A 15,582-nucleotide genomic window follows, 5' to 3' on the forward strand; every position below is an offset into this window, starting at 1 on the left:
GGGGCCGTGAGCGGGCGGGAGCTGGGGGTCTGCGGCGGGAGGGTACCCCGCCGGGGCCGCCCGAGGGGCGCGGGCAGCTCGGGGTTCAATCCAGGCGACCGAGAGGGCGGCCCCAGGGGTCCGCCGGGCCCTCGGGGAGAAAGCCTGGCGCCCCTGCGGGTGGGCGACACCCGTGCCCCCGCCATGCACCTGACCCGTCTGTGCGCCGCACCCCCACGACCCCTCCCCCCATCTGTCTTTATTTCTTTTTGTCCCTGTATCCCCTTTCCTCCCTTCCTTCCCTCCTTCCTCCTTTCCTTCCTCTTTCTTTCTCTTTCCTCTTCTCTTCCTTCTTTCCTTTTATTTTTATTGTGGTAACATATACACAACAGAAATTTTTCCCTTTTAACCACTGTGTACAATTGGGTGGTATTAATTACGTTTACATCTTGTGCTCAATCCCCACCATCCATTACCAAAACTTTCTCCTTGTCTCAAGCAGAAACCTTGTTCTTTATTGTCTGTACTTTTAAGCAAGTATCACGCTCCACTAGTTGCCTATTTACTTAAATTTAGATGCTTTGCTGTTTCCTAACCCGACAAAACCTGGAGCCTCAGCTCTGCCCCCACTTCAGGGCACCCGAGGGCAAAGAGCCCCAGCCCCACCCCTCACCCCCCCACCCCTGCTCCCCCCCAGCGGCGGGATCTCCCCCTTCCCCTCCACACAGCTCTCCTCCCCCCCAGTCTCTGCCAAAGGGCCTGCAAGTTTCCCGGGAACATTTTCTAAAGCAAAAGCCCACGCCTCTGAGCGGGCACCTGACCCTAGGAAGAGGCTCTGGGTAGTGAAGTGAGACACCCCCCCACTGGCCCATGAGCCTCCGTGGGGCGCTGGCTTTACCTGCCCCCAGGTGTGCCTGGGGTCAGGGCCCGTTTGCCCCCAGCAGCTCCCCTGGGAAGGAGCCTCTGCCTGGCTGAGCTGCTCCCCCACCCCGTCTGCAAACCCACCCGGGGGCTTTCTGGCAGCCAGCACCGCCTTCTCCCTCCCGGGGAGACGTGATTGTGGGACAAGCACCAAAGCAAGGCCGTCGGGGGCAGCTGCAGCCGCTGAGGGGGTCAGCCTTCCCCAAGTCCAGCCAAATCTGCTCGGGGAGTTTTCTTTCAGAAAGAGGAAGACAGAAAAGGTCCAACATAATCCGTTTTCCAGGTCTCGAGGATTTCTGGTTTGTTTGCTTTTCGCTTTGTGTTATTTTTGATTTGTTAGGGTTGGTTTGTTTGATTTTGTGCTAACTACTTCATAATCCTTTTCTGCTGAGCTCCATCGAGCTGGGCCCACGGCTTGGGGAAGGGAAGCCCCTGGTGCCCCCATGTCACTGCCCTGGCTCCAGTGCCCTTGGAAAGCTGGAAGGGGGACCATCCTCGGAGGTGACAAGGATTAGGAAGGCGGCGTGGCCCAGGTGGAGGGGGCTTGTCCTCCGCCGTGACCCCTCATCTCATCCGTGGTCCTTTGTTTGCTATTCGCCTCCCTGACCGGACCCCCCACCACCCACCCCTTCCCACCGTCCCCCCCCCCCAGGCCTGGCCCATGTCAGCGCCCAGAAGTGCTTTGCCCTTGCCCGCCGAGGAGGGCGCAGCTCGACCTGTTAGAGAGTAAAGGGCACCCGTAACCGAGAGGGGCCCTTCTGGGTCCCGCAGCAGGGTCCCCCCACTGGGCCCTCGGAGCCACCTGCTGAGCGCCATGATGCTCATCTGTGAGAGGCCCAGGACTCCGCGTCGGTCTCCAGCAGGATGGAGAAACCGCCTCGGCCAGCAGCAATCCGTCCGCTGTCCTCGCCTCCCGGCGGCTCCTGATCCAGGTGGTCCGGGGCCTCCCGGGAAATAACGCCCGGCCTGGGGCCGCTGCCGACAGGGTGCAGCTATCCCGGCCCGTGGCAGGGGTACCAGGCGCCATGCCCCGCGATCTGCAAAATCCACAAAAAATGTGTTGGCCCTTCTTTTGCACCAGAGAAGAAGTTTGCGTTTTTTCTTTTTCTTTCATGTCTGTGTCACCCCCCGATGAAGAGGCTGAGTGAGAGCTGCTGTGTTGGGTGCATGGAGATGACGTCAGTGCCTTTGAAGTGGGATTTGTGGGGTTCTGGGTGGCTGGGGGCACTGTCGGGGGGCAGTCACACCTTACAGGGGACCCCTCGACTGTGAGGCGTTTTCTAATGTCCAGCCCTGAACAGCCGGCGGGTGGGCAGCCGGAACCCGTCCTTTCCTTTCCAAGCTCGAGGGCTGGCAGCTGGACACCCCAGGCTCTTTTTCATGAACCCCACGGGGCTACCCCATCCCTTGAGGCTTTGAAACCTGGGGCTGGCTCCTCTTCTGGCTGCCGTGTGTCCTCTGAGGCATTTTTTCCGATAAAGCACAGCTTCATCAGTACTGAATATCCGTCCCAGTTTGCAGCCTTTCCCCTCAATCACTTTCTCCAGGGTTCCGGGAGACAACCCAGGTGCCTCTTCCGTTACTTTGCGTTGCATAAGCTGAACATTTTTTTGTTTTTGTTTTGTTTTTAATTTTCACACCTGCCTTTGCTGGCCTGAAAATCTGTTGGGGTAGACCCTTCACCTTCGTTTTCCTTTGGGGAATCATGTAGGGATTTAGCCTTTTCTCTTGGATGCCAGAGTCTACCAGAATGCCTTTGTTGTAACAATCCTGCACCCAAAAGAAAGTTGCACTTTCCCCATGAGAGACATGCAGATCTCGTGGTTTATGCAAATGCTTTGCAGTTGTTAGTGCATATTTATGATGTTATAAGATATGTTGATATTATACAATACTGCATAAATATTTCATGCATTTCTGAGTTTCTAAACTTTTCCTGTGTCATCTGCTGGCCTTCGCATATCATCAGAAGCTTCCACAAAATTCCCAAAAGTTCTCGTTCAATTTCTTAGGCCAACCCACGATACATCAAAACCATGATGGGAAGTTGCGATGTGGAAGGGACGTGCGCTCTGCCAGCCCAGGGGACGAGGGGTGTCCCCAGCTCGCGTGTCGGGAGGGTGGCCGGGGAGGCCGGAAGTGCCAGCAATTAACAGCAGGTGAGATTTGTCCCCTTGGGGGGCAGGACGCCCTGTTTCACCTGTGAGGATGGGCGGCTCAGAAGGGGTAGGTAAGCTGCCCGAGGCCACACAGCCACCGGGGGCAGCTCAGATTGAACCCGAGGAGGTGTGCATGATTGAGACTGGGCTCAAGGAGGGTGGCTGCGCATCGCAGGCTTCCAGAAGTTTCTTCCCTGGATGACCACCAGCACAGAGGAAGCTGATGGCCATTGCCCCGTTTACGGGTGGGGAAGGGGCGTGCAGGCCCAGGCTGGACGGCTGCCCCGAGGGAGTGGCCCTGCACCCAGGGACTCTGTCGGGTCTGCGTGACAGACGCTCTCCTGTGTCCCCGGTCCCTCGAGTGGAGCAGTGAGGACCCCTGCTGGACACTGCGCTAACTGCAGCACAGAGCCACCCTGGGGGTTTCGCGCCAGCATCCAGCCCCAGCTGGGGGACGTGCCCCCGGGCACATGGCGGGCGGGCGAGTGGCGGGCAGGTCCCTGCAGCCTCGGTGCCTGTTGCATAAAAACCTGCAACCGTGGAGGCAGGGCAAGATGGCGGCATAGAGAGGAGTGGAAGCTAAGTAGTCCCCCTGGAACAACTACAAAAAACCAGAAACAACTAGTAAATAATCCAGAATAACTGCGGGGGGACAAACGAGACCATCCACTCATCATACACCAACCTGAATTGGGAGGAATGCCCGAGAACACAGCATAAAATCTGTAAGTAAAACCTGCGGAACCAGGTCGGGAGACCCCCTCCCCCATAGCCCGAGCTGCAAAGCCTCGTGGTGCCAGAGAGAAGCTCTCTCCCAGCAAGCGAATACAGCTCAGCTGAGCTCCAACTGGGGTTTTAAGTAGCGAGTGTGAACTGCTCACTACAGGTACGCAGCCCAAAAAACAGACAGAGGCTTTGGGTGACTACTGACCTTGGAGAGCCAGAGGGTCGCCTTGGACTGGGTCTGAAGGGGGCTATCTGTTTCTTTTTCGGCTCAGTGGAGAAAGCCCCAGTCATATTCAGTTTCCAGGGCTGTGACTCGGGGAAGGGTGGAGACACAAGCAGAGAGCGAGACCACTGAAATGCTAATGACCTCCACCTGGGGGGTCTGTCTTCTCTAGGAGGAAAGGGGTGGGGCCCTTTCCATTAAGAACCAGACCCCAGAGCCTGGGGGAACACAGCCACACCTCCTCACACCAGTCAAGAATTACAGGCTAACAGGCATCACCTGCTGGGCAGAAAAGCACAGTGACCCGAGGCATCAAAGGGTGGAGCAATTTTCTAAGACACACCCGCAGGGAAACCAGATACTGAATATTTCTTCCCTCTGGGACCTGAGCCTGTTCTGGTCTGGGAAAACCTGATTTGGATAACCAAGGAAACCATGCCTAGACAACAGAAAATTACAACCTACACTAAGAAAAACAAAGTTATGGCCCAGTCAAAGGAACAAACGTACACTTCAACTGAGATACAGGAATTTAAACAACTAATGCTAAATCAATTCAAAAAGTTTAGAGAAGATATTGCAAAAGAGATAGAGGCTGTAAAGGAAACACTGGGCATATATACGGCAGAAATCAAAAGTTCAAAAAAACAACCAGTAGAATCTATGGAAATGAAAGGCACAACACAAGAGATGAAAGACACAATGGAAACATACAACAGCAGATCTCAAGAGGCAGAAGAAAACACTCAGGAACTGGAGAACAAAACACCTGAAAGCCTACATGCAAAGGAGCAGATGGAGAAAAGAATGAAAAAATATGAGCAACGTCTCCGGGAACTCAAGGATGAAACAAAGTACAATAATGTATGTATCATTGGTGTCCCAGAAGGAGAAGAGAAGGGAAAAGGGGCAGAAGCAATAATAGAGGAAATAATTAATGAAAATTTTCCATCTCTTATGAAAGACATAAAATTACAGATCCAAGAAGTGCAGCGAACTCCAAACAGAAGAGATCTGTATAGGCCTACGCCAAGACACTTAATAATCAGATTATCAAATGTCAAAGACAAAGAGAGAATCCTAAAAGCAGCAAGAGAAAAGCGATCCATCACATACAAAGGAAGCTTAATAAGACTATGTGTGGATCTCTCCACAGAAACCATGGAGGCAAGAAGGAAGTGGTGTGATATATTTAAGATACTGAAAGAGAAAAACCGCCAACCAAGAATCCTGTATCCAGCAAAGCTGTCCTTCAAATATGAGGGAGAGCTCAAAATATTTTCTGACAAACAGACAATGAGAGACTTTGTGAACAAGACACTTGCCCTACAGGAAATACTGAAGGGAGCACTACAGGGTGACAGAAGACAGGAGTGCATGGTTTGGAACACAATTTTGTGAGATGATAGCACAACAATGTAAGTACACTGAACAAAGGTAACTATGAATAGGGTTGAGAGAGGAAGGTGGGGAGCATGTGAGACACCACAAGAAAGGAGGAAAGATAAAGACTGGGACTGTGTAACTTGGTGAAATCTAGAGTATTCAACAATTGTGATAAAATGTACAAATATGTGCTTTTACGAGGGAGAACAAGCAAATGTCAACCTTGCAAGGTGTTAAAAATGGGGAGGCATTGGGGGAGGGATGCAATCAGCATAAACTAGAGACTGTAACTAATAGAATCATTGTATTATGCTTCCTTTAATGTAACAAAGGTGATATACCAAGGTGAATGCAGATAAGAGGGGGGATAGGGGAGGCATGTTAGACACTTGACATTGGTGGTATTGTCTGATTCTTTATTTTACTTTGATTTAAGGTTATTTTTCCTTTTGCTGCTTCCTAGCTGTCATTTTTTTTTCCTCTTTCTTTTGCCTCTCTACCTTCTTTGACTCTCCCTCCTGCCTTGTGGAAGAAATGTAGATGCCCTTATATAGATAGTGGTGAAGGTGGTGAACACATAAATATATGACCATACAGAGATCCATCAATTATTTACTTGGGATGGAATGTATGGTGAGTGAACAAAACCATATTAAAAAAAAATGGGTTGATGACAAAACCTCAAGGGCAATATACTGAGTGAAATAAGCCAGACACATAAGGACAATTATTGCAGGGTCTCACTGATAGGAACTAATTATAATATGTAAACTCATAGACATGAAATATAAGGTACCAAGACATAGGACTAGGCTTAAGAATGGGGAGTGGTTGCTTAGTATGAGCAGAATGTTCAATTAGGATGAACTTAAATGTTTGGAAATGAACAGGGGTGTTGGTAGCAAGATGTGAGAATAACTAACAGTGCCGAATGGTGTGTGAATGAGGTGGAAAGGGGAAGCTCAGAGTCATATGTGTCACCAGAAGGAAAGTTGGAGGTCAAAAGATGGGAATGTATAAAACTGAATCCTGTGGTGGGCAATGTCCATGATCAACTGTACAAATACTAGAAATCGCTTCCATGAACCAGAACAAATGTATGACAATACAATTAGAAGTTAATAATAGAGGGGCATATAGGAAAGAACTATATACCTATTACAAACTATATACTACAGTTAGTAGTATTTCAACATTTTTTCATAAACAGTAACAAATGTACTATATCAATACTACGAGTCAACAATTGAGGGGGGTTGGTTGGGGATGGGGAAGATTAGAGTTTCCTTTTCTTTTTTTCATCTTTCACTTTGTTTCTTGTCTGGAGTAGTGAAGAGTTTCTACAAATTGAACAAAAATTAAGTGTGATGGATGCACAGCTGTATGAGGATACCCAGGGGCAAGGGATTGTACACTTTGGATCTTTGGATAATTGTATGGTATCTGAACAATCTCAATAAAAATGAAAAAAACAACAACAAAAAAAAACCCTGCAACCATGAAAAGCGGAGGAGGCGGCTGCCCAGCAGGCTGAGCCCCGATGGGCCAGGGGGTGCCCAGGCCCCCAGCAGCTCTGAGCCGAGCAGCCCTCTCCTAGGGCCGGGCAGACGTGGCACCGGCCACCGCCTGAGAGGGCCGTCGCCGAGCGCAAGGTGTCTGGGTGTCGTGCGGACGGGGCTGAGGGGCGTCCCTGCTCCCCGTTTGAGTTCCATCCCGTCCAGAGTCGGTGGAGTCTGGTGAGGGCCCCTCTGGGCCGGGTATGAGGTGCATTTCTGGTCCCAGGGGTGGCACGTGTGCCTGTTTCCTGCCGCACGTGGGGTGGGCACAGCCCCAGGGCCCCCGTTTCTGAGCACCTCTTGGGGATCCAGCACTGTGCCTGCCCGGAAGGCAGAGCAGTGAACGGACACGCTCAGGAAGGAGTGGGCAGGGGGGCCCCTGCCCCTCCAGGCTTACCATGGGGTGCAGGGCAGACGTCAGTCCCCACCGCAGATCCCCGCGCAACCACCTGCCATGTGGGGTGTGGGAAGGGGGACGAGAGCACCTGCTGGGCAGCCTGGCTGGGTCGGGTGAGTGACCCCACCTGGGGGGGGAGCCTTCCCGATCCCAGAACCTAACCCGGGGCAGGGCCAGGCCCACCACCCTCCATGGGGGCTGCGAGCTCAGAGGAGTCCAGACGTGCGTGGGAGGGGAGGGGGCGGAATTCAAGTGGCCTCGGGACTCCCGGACAGAAGGACGGGGGCCCAGGAAGAGGGAAGGAGGGGACTGGGGTTGAGGAGGGCCGGGAGGGCTGGGAGGGCAGGGAAGCCCTTGCTGTGTGGGGGCACAGGGGTCTCCACAGGTAGAGCTGGCCAGGCCCCGGGCACCTCGGCCGCGTGTGCTGGGGACGGGGCAGAACGCGAAGGGCCGTGAAGTGGCCGCAGCTGGAGCTCCAGGCCTTCCCCCCCGCCGCCTCTCGCCGGTCGGGCCCCCCTGCCCCGGAGCAGCCCTGCGCCTGCCCTCGAGAGCGCACGACCAGCCCGGCGAGTTGCCTGGGGAAATTGACCCGAGTTGGCTGAAACTGTCACGGAGCGCCCTGGCGCCCGGGGCGGGGCGGGGCCCTCGGAATGTGGCCCTGGCAGGTTGGGGCCGGGCCGGCCGCGCCCCCGGGAGCCCCCGCCCTCCTCCCTGGTTTCGGCTCAAACACCCCCCGATAGGCTCTGCCACTAGGCGTGGGGTGACCTCTGCCCCAGGACTCCCCGCTCTCAAACCCGGCTTCTACCTGCGGCCTGCGCCCCTCGTGGCGCCCCAGGAACCCGTCTCGGGTGCAGCCACGGGCACGCGAGGCAGGGGTGGGAGGGAGCCCCCAAGCACAGCGCCCAGAGCAGGAAAACAGATCCCTAAATATCTCCAGCCAGCCAGAGCTGTACACGCTTCTGGGCACTCCCAAGTTCTGCTGGGAAAAAATGCAGGTGCCCTTGGAAAACGGAGAAGGAAATCGGCACCAGTGTCCCCGAAGTCTCCTTCGCCTCTGCATGTCACATTTCAGAACCTCCACTGTGGGCACAGGAGCCCGCTCCAGACGGGGTGCGTGTGCAGCCTCTGGGTGGGGGAGGCTGTGGCACCTGGGGCATCCGAGCGTGGGGCCTTCCAGGCTCGTCAAGGCCACAGTGGATTCTCCAGTTAGGAGGCTCCAGGAAGGGGCCGAGTCAGCAGGAGCCGCGTCTCCCCAGCCCTGGGAGGCCGGCTGGTGCCGAGCGCCTGGGACAGGCCCTAAAGCACCGTCCGAGAGCAAGGCCTGGGGCCCAGGGACCCTGGAGATCAGAAGAGCGTGAAGTTAGAAAATGCAATAAAACCATAAAACCTCAGCCGAGCAGAACCCGAGCCTAGGCCGGGCCGGCCTGGCTGCAGAAGAACCGAATGTTCCTGTGGCTAGTGTAGGAGCTTGTGGGGCCTGGAGCTCAGCCCAGGGTGCTGTATGGGGGCGGACAACGTGGGGGGACACGGGCAGGCAGGTGTCTTCTGGAAGGCCGAGGAGCCCCCAGACCCTGCAGGGCATGCTCTCGCCCGGTCCCTGAACTCCCCACCCGAGGCCCTCGGCGTGTCCTTTGGGCGAAGCAGTTCTGTCAGGACACACAGACCCGTTTTTCCAGCTGCAGGGCCTAAAGGAAGGGGCAGGAAGGCTCCTGGCTGCCCCTGGGCTTGGCCTGTGCGTGACTCAGGGTACTCGGCTGGGAAGGAAGGGAGGGGACTGCACTGCTCCACCCAGGGGCCGAGGAGGGGTCCCAGAGTGGGGCACCCCGAGGTGAGCTGGGCCGGGCCAGGGCTGGGGGTGGGGAGGGAGGGGCTGGGGCCCCTGGGACTGGCCCTGCTGGCCTGGGAGCAGCCCTGCCCACACAGGCCTGACCACGGCGTCGTCTCCTTGCCCGTGAAGTGACAGCAGGAACTCCTGCTCCCGGGGCCCTGTGTGGATGAAACAAGGTGATGCGTGTGCTGACCGCCCGCTCGGGGCCCGGCACGAGGAGCCTTAGCAGGTGCTCACCGAATACCCCTGGAGTCACCACTTCGGGTCCCCTCACTGCCCGGAGATAAGTTTCCCCTATTGGGTGCAGCTGCCCCAGGAGACCCCCTAGCCCACAGCTGCACACTGCACCCCCTTCTCCCTCCTGGGCAGCCATGCCTCGGCCTAAGGCTGTTTCCGTTCCTGTCCCTTTGGCAAGTAGAATTTCCCGCTTTGGTTGCTGTGGGGGCCCTCACCGGGACGCGGAGGCCATGGAAGGCTGTGGGGCTGCCCACTGTCAGCAGTCAGGCCCAAAACCCAGCCGCCACCGCGGAAATGGCAGCATCGGCCGAGCGAGCTCTGCAGTGCGGGGACAAAGCTCGCTCAGGACCCACGGGGCTCCCTTGGCCCCGACTGGAGGCCCGGCCCGGGCAGCCCTGTGCTGGGGTGGAGCCGCCACGTACCCAGAAAAGGCCCTGCCCTTAGCCCGCCCCTGGGGGGCACACCTGCTGTGGGCGGGGCCTTTTGGTTAAGTTCTTTCAATTGCGATGTGACCCACCTGTTCCAGGTGGGTCCTGATCCTTTGCTGGAGCCCTTTGTGAGAGGATGAAGGACAGGAAAAGCCGAGAGAGAGAGAAGCCCTGAGAACACACCCACAGGAGCTCAGAGAGGTGGCCACCAAAGCCAGATGCCGGAAGCAATGACACTGGGAGAGAAGGACCAGCAGATGCAGCCAGGTGGAACCCAGATGCTGAGCAGCCTGTCTTCAGAGAAGGTATCGTCCTGTCAATGCCTTAATGTGGACGTTTTCATGGTCTCAGAATGGTAAATTTGTAAACTAATAAATCCCATTGTTAGAAGCCTGCCCGTTTCTGGTGTACTGCATTCCGGCAGCTTTAGCAAACCGAGCACCCAGCTCCTCCCTGTTGCTCCCACTGCCCGTCAGCAGCCAGCGGATCCTCCTGGCCAGGCTGCTCCAGAGCTCTCATACTGCGAGGGGAGGCCGGGCTCCCTGGGCCCCCGTGGGTGGCTGCAAACCCAGAGGCTGCTTTGGGCCCCTGCGTTACCTCTCACCTGAGCTCCGAGGGGCTGGGACCCTGAAGGCTTCTCAGGCAGCGTCTGGAAGTGTTCCCTGGGGAGCTGGAGGGGGCAGGGGCCTGCCTTCCCCTTCTCTGGCCCCCACACCCTGCTTGCACTTTTCCCTCCTGGCCCCCCAGTACCATCTGTGGAGCCCCTCAGCCTCCAGGCGCCTCCCAGTACCCATGCAGTTAAGTTCTCATCCCCTGTGACATCTCTTGGGGTTCACAAAAAACATTTGCATCTTTCTTCTGATGACGCAGTGTGGGAAGCTCGTGCTAATTACATGTTACTTGCTGATTAAGTGCTCCTGGGTCTCGCTGTTCCACACGTCCCACCTCCTTTGGAGCCCGACACCCACTGTAAAAGGAAACGTTGTCACCGCCGTGCACTGCTGCACGAAGGAAGGAGCCCTGGAAACAGAAACCAGGAAAGCCGATCAAGAGGCCCCGTCCCGGCAGGTTCTTGCCTCCTGCGGCGAGGAGGGGCGTCCCCACATGTGGCGGGTGCCCGTAGCCCCCGCTGGGCTGCCCAGCCGGCCCCCTGCACCAGGGTCTCTCCGCTCTGCACGCCGCACGCCCGCGTGTCGAGCTCTTCAGCTCTCACCCATCCGAGGGGGAGTTCTTCGTGTGCTGGTCCTTGGCCTGCATGGTTTTATCCTTCACATATAAATATCTTTGCCCAGTTTTGGTGAACAGATATTTGGTTTGGTTTGGTTTTTAAAGCCGTGGAGTGGATCCAGCTTCTCCCTTACAGGCGGGTTTTCTGGGCGTCCTCACCCCGAGATCACAGCTTTTCTTTCCTCACTTGGGGCTCTGAGCCCCGGGCGCTGGTCCTCGGAGCGTGGGGGTGGAGACCCAGTCTTATGTTTCCGTGCCTCGATATCCCCGGGGGTCAGAGAGCGCGCACCACAGCAGCAGGAGAGCAGCAGCTGGGGGTCTCGCCCCTCTGAGCCTCCCCCCAGCACTGCTGGCTATGGGGGGCTTTGCCTGTCCACGCCAAGGCCTGCGCTCCCCCTGGGCCGCCTCCTTCACAAGCTGCAAGCACCAGTTTCCATGGCTGTAAAAGGGGGCGAGGGCACCACCGCCCAGGGCCATGACAAGGGCACAGCGGGTGGACATCACAGCATCTGGCCCGCCGAGGGCCCTTCCCAGCTCCCCTCACCCTGGAAGAAACCCCAGGCCAAACAGAGCAGGGGCCAAAGCCTCAGCCAGGGAAACGGGGAGCAGGCAACCGAGCCTGTGGGAAGCATCTGGAAAACACGTGGCTCTGCCTGGCCAATGCCCACCCCTCTGACACGTCTCCACACTTCCTGGGCCCCCCTCACCCCACCGGCCCCTTCTCCCTTCTCCTCAGAGGCAGCAGGTGCCCTGCAGTCTCCAGCCAGTTCCCACAACCTGACATCACCAGCAGTGATGGCTGCTCTTTCGGCATTTGCTTGGGGCCAGAGCCAAAAGGCCATGGGTGTCCACATGTGTGACTCGGGCCCAAGGCACCCCACTGTGGGCAGCACCCTGCACAGTGCATGTGTGCGAGTGTACACGAGTGCTGTGCAAGGGTGTGCATGCATGTACATGAGTGCACGCGTGTTCACGAGTGTGTGTGTGTGTGAGGGCATATGCATGTTTACATACATGTGCCTGTGTGCATGCATGTGTGCATGAGTGCTGTGTACACGGGCATGTGCACACGTGAGTGTATGTGCACGTGTGCATGCGTGTGTGTATGTGTGCATGCATGTGCACGTGTGTGTACATGAGCGTGTGCACATGTGTGAGTGCATATGCGTGTTTGCATGCATGTGTGCGCGAGTGCATGTGTGCATGAGTGCACATGTGTGAGTGCATATGCATGTGTGCATGTATGAGTGCATGTGTGCGCGAGTGCATGCACCCAAGTGTGCACATGTGTGAGCACATGCGTGTGTGCATGTATGTGTGCACGCATGTGCACAAGTGTGTGTACATGAGCATGTGCATGTGTGAATGCATATGCGTGTGTGCATGTATGTGTGCATGCATGTGTATGCGAGTGTGTGTACATGAGTGTGCACATGTGTGAGTGCATATGCGTCTGTGCGTGTATGTGTGCGTGCATGTGTGCGTGAGTGTGTGTGCATGAGTGTGCACATGCGTGTGCATATACGTGTGCACGAATGTGTGCACGAATGTGTGCGCAAGTGTGTGTACATGAGTGTGCAAGTGTGAGTGCATATGCGTGTATGTGTGCTGCATGTGTGCACATGTGTGAGTGCATATGCGTGTGTGTGTATGTGTGCACGAGTGTGTGTGTGCACATGTGTGAGTGCACATGTGTGTGTGCACGCACTATGCACACTGTAATTTCCTAGGCTAAAATTGGGACAGTGGTGAGAACAATGACATTTTCCTGAGTTATAAATATTTTTACACAAAATAATTTTACAGAAGTACCTAAATAAACTTAAAATTACCGTTCTAGTGGCCCACCTCTGCAAAGGAGAATATGATGTTGTATGAAACTGGGCAAGAAATGTCCAGATTCCTCATAGGAATGTGCCAGGTGAAGGCAAACTGGCTTAGGGTCAAGCATCAGGAGGGGGAGGGGCGGGGAGCGTGGCGGCCTCGGTGGCCCCTCCTGGCCTCGGTGGCTTTTCCCTGTGTTGGTGGCTCCTCCGGGCCCTTTGGTCCATGGAGTATAAACCAAGCTGGGACCCAAGACCATGCGGACGGTGCAGCGGGGCCTCCTCCACCCAGCGGTGGGGTTTCCCTGGGCATCGGGCCCCTCGGAACACCTGACTCTGGACGGGGGCTCTTGGGGAGCCTGGGGAGGGGGCAGGTCGGGGCACCTCCGAAGCCCCAGAAACCTGAGCGTGGACCCCACAAGCCCGGCTGAAGTGAGCTCAGCTTCTGCCCCAAGGCCTGGGCGCCCCTGCCCACCAGCTGCCCCCTGCCCCGGCTGCTCTCCCGGGGGACCCGGGCCAGATGCATTGATAGTGGAGAGGCCGGAAGGGGCCATCGGGCAGGGCAGACACATCCCAGGGCTGGGGTGCGGTTGCAGTTGATTCGTCTGGGGGGGAGTGGCAGCCGGTTGCTAAATTTTAGGCTCCCAGGATTGCTTGGAGGGTACCGGCGGCGGGGGCTCTTTCCCGGAGGCGAGGGCGAGGCGGGGGACTTGGCCAGGTTTCCGGCGGGGTGGCGTGCAAAGTATGGAGGGCGGCGAGAAAGGAACAGGCGGGACACGGTTCTTTTTAGGGTGATGAAGCCAAGAGAGAGAGAGCTTTATTAGGGGAGAGTACAAGCTTATATCGGGCGGTTAGAGGGCGGGGTAGCTGTAGAGGTTAAAGGCTTGGATTGGTTCTGAGAGGGCGCGGAGGTTGATTGAAAAGGGGCGAGAGTTGCTCCGGTAACGGTGTCTGGCAACAATGTATGCGCACTGGTGGTGATGGGAGTTGCACTGGCAACGGGGAGTGTCCGGGCAAGATAAGGGGGTGGGGAAAAGGCGGTTCCCTCCGGCAAGCCTCCCCTAACAGTGGTATTTTGGGTGAGGAAATGGGGCCTGCCTCCGGCCTCACTTTCCCAGGCCCGGGGGGCTGTGGAGGGCGCTGTCGCCCGTGCCCACCACCCTCCCCAGGGGCTGATCAGGTTCCCCAGCCCAGGCCCGCCAAGTTGAAGCACGTAATCAGTGTCCCGCACTGGGGCACCCTCAGGGAGATCAGGCCGGCTCAGGCCACCTGGGCCAAGGCGTGCCCCGTCCGTGGGCCTCAGTTTCTCCACATGAGGAGCAGCGGGTGAGCTCCAAGGGTGGGGGCATCTCTGTCACCTCCTGCAGCAGGGACGGCCTTGGGCGCCTGCTCCTGCCTTCCCGGGCAGTGCCAGGGCTCGCCCAGCTCTGACCAGCTGCTCCCAGGAGGCCTCTCCCGTGGGCACCCCCCAGCGAGGCCCACCTCGGCCCCCGGTCACTTCCCGCAAGAGGAGCCTCGACTCTGGGACGCGCGGTGGCCCTACGCTCTTAACGGCAGAGGGACTTTTCCTGTCACCTCTGGCAGCGCCGCCCGCCCGGGTTCCTGCCTGCCCGCTGTGGCTGTGTGGGTCACTAGTAAGACCCCAGAGGCCCCAGCCCCCAGCCCCCAGCTGACGAGGCTGTCCGGGCAGCTCACAGCTCCTCAGCTTTAACCTGATTCCTCTTGGCCAAACTGCCCCTGACACGATGGTGTCGGACCTCCACGCAGCCCCGTTCCTGCGGGATGGAAGCGAGGAAGTGCCGCGACCTGCCCGAGTCCCCAGGAAGCAGCAGCCCCTCCGCCCTCTCCCTCCTGCCCGGCCGCCCGGAGTTCCGGGCCTGGGTCCCACAGCCTGGGTCCCGCAGCTCCGGAGCAGCCTCCGTCCTGAAAGCGAGGACGGTCTCCACGGAAAGACACCAACGAGGGGGAGTGGAGGGCCCACGGCGCCCCAAGCCCACCTGCCTCCGCGGTGGCCTCTGACCCTGGGGGGCCTCTTTGACCCCTCGGGCTCCAGGGCACTCGGCGCTTGTCTCTTGGCCGTGACGCGGCCTCCAGGGGCAGGCAGCTCCGGGCATCACAGGGCCCCCAGGGGGTCCGAGGGGGCCGCCGGGAGCTGGGGCGCCCCAGGGGAGGGGTGCGTGGGTGCTGGGGGCGTTTGAGGAAGGCTTCCTGACAGACAAGCAGGAGTTTGTCCTGTAGAAACGAGGGCCGGGGCCTCCTTGCTCCGGGGAGAGGGAACAGACTGCCCGCTGCCCCCCGGGCGCCCCGAGGGCTGAGCTGGCTGGGGCTGCCACTGGAGAGGGGACAGGGGCCGTTTCCCAAGGGACTTGCATGTTGAGGGATTTTAGGGCAGGGGGTGCCAGAATCCGATTTGGGGCTGGGGTGGGGTGGGGTGTTCCCGGGGGGTGCCTGGCTCTGGGCCCCCAGGTCCGCTGGCAGCAGGGAGGGTGCCAACTCCAGATCCGTCAGGGGGTGGCGCCTCTGGGGTCGGGCCAGGCTTTAGGGTGGGCAGCCGGCGGGGAGGAAGCATGGGGGGGGGGGCTGGGGAGCAGAGACGGAGCCCCACGGAGCGGAGGGTGGGCACGGAGACGCCCCACTGTGCTGGACATCCCCGGAGGCTGCGCCAGCGGCTCCCGAGCAGGTGGAGGCCTGG

The sequence above is a fragment of the Choloepus didactylus genome, chromosome 17 (genome assembly GCF_015220235.1).
Source record: "Choloepus didactylus isolate mChoDid1 chromosome 17, mChoDid1.pri, whole genome shotgun sequence".
Lineage (NCBI taxonomy): Eukaryota > Metazoa > Chordata > Mammalia > Pilosa > Megalonychidae > Choloepus > Choloepus didactylus.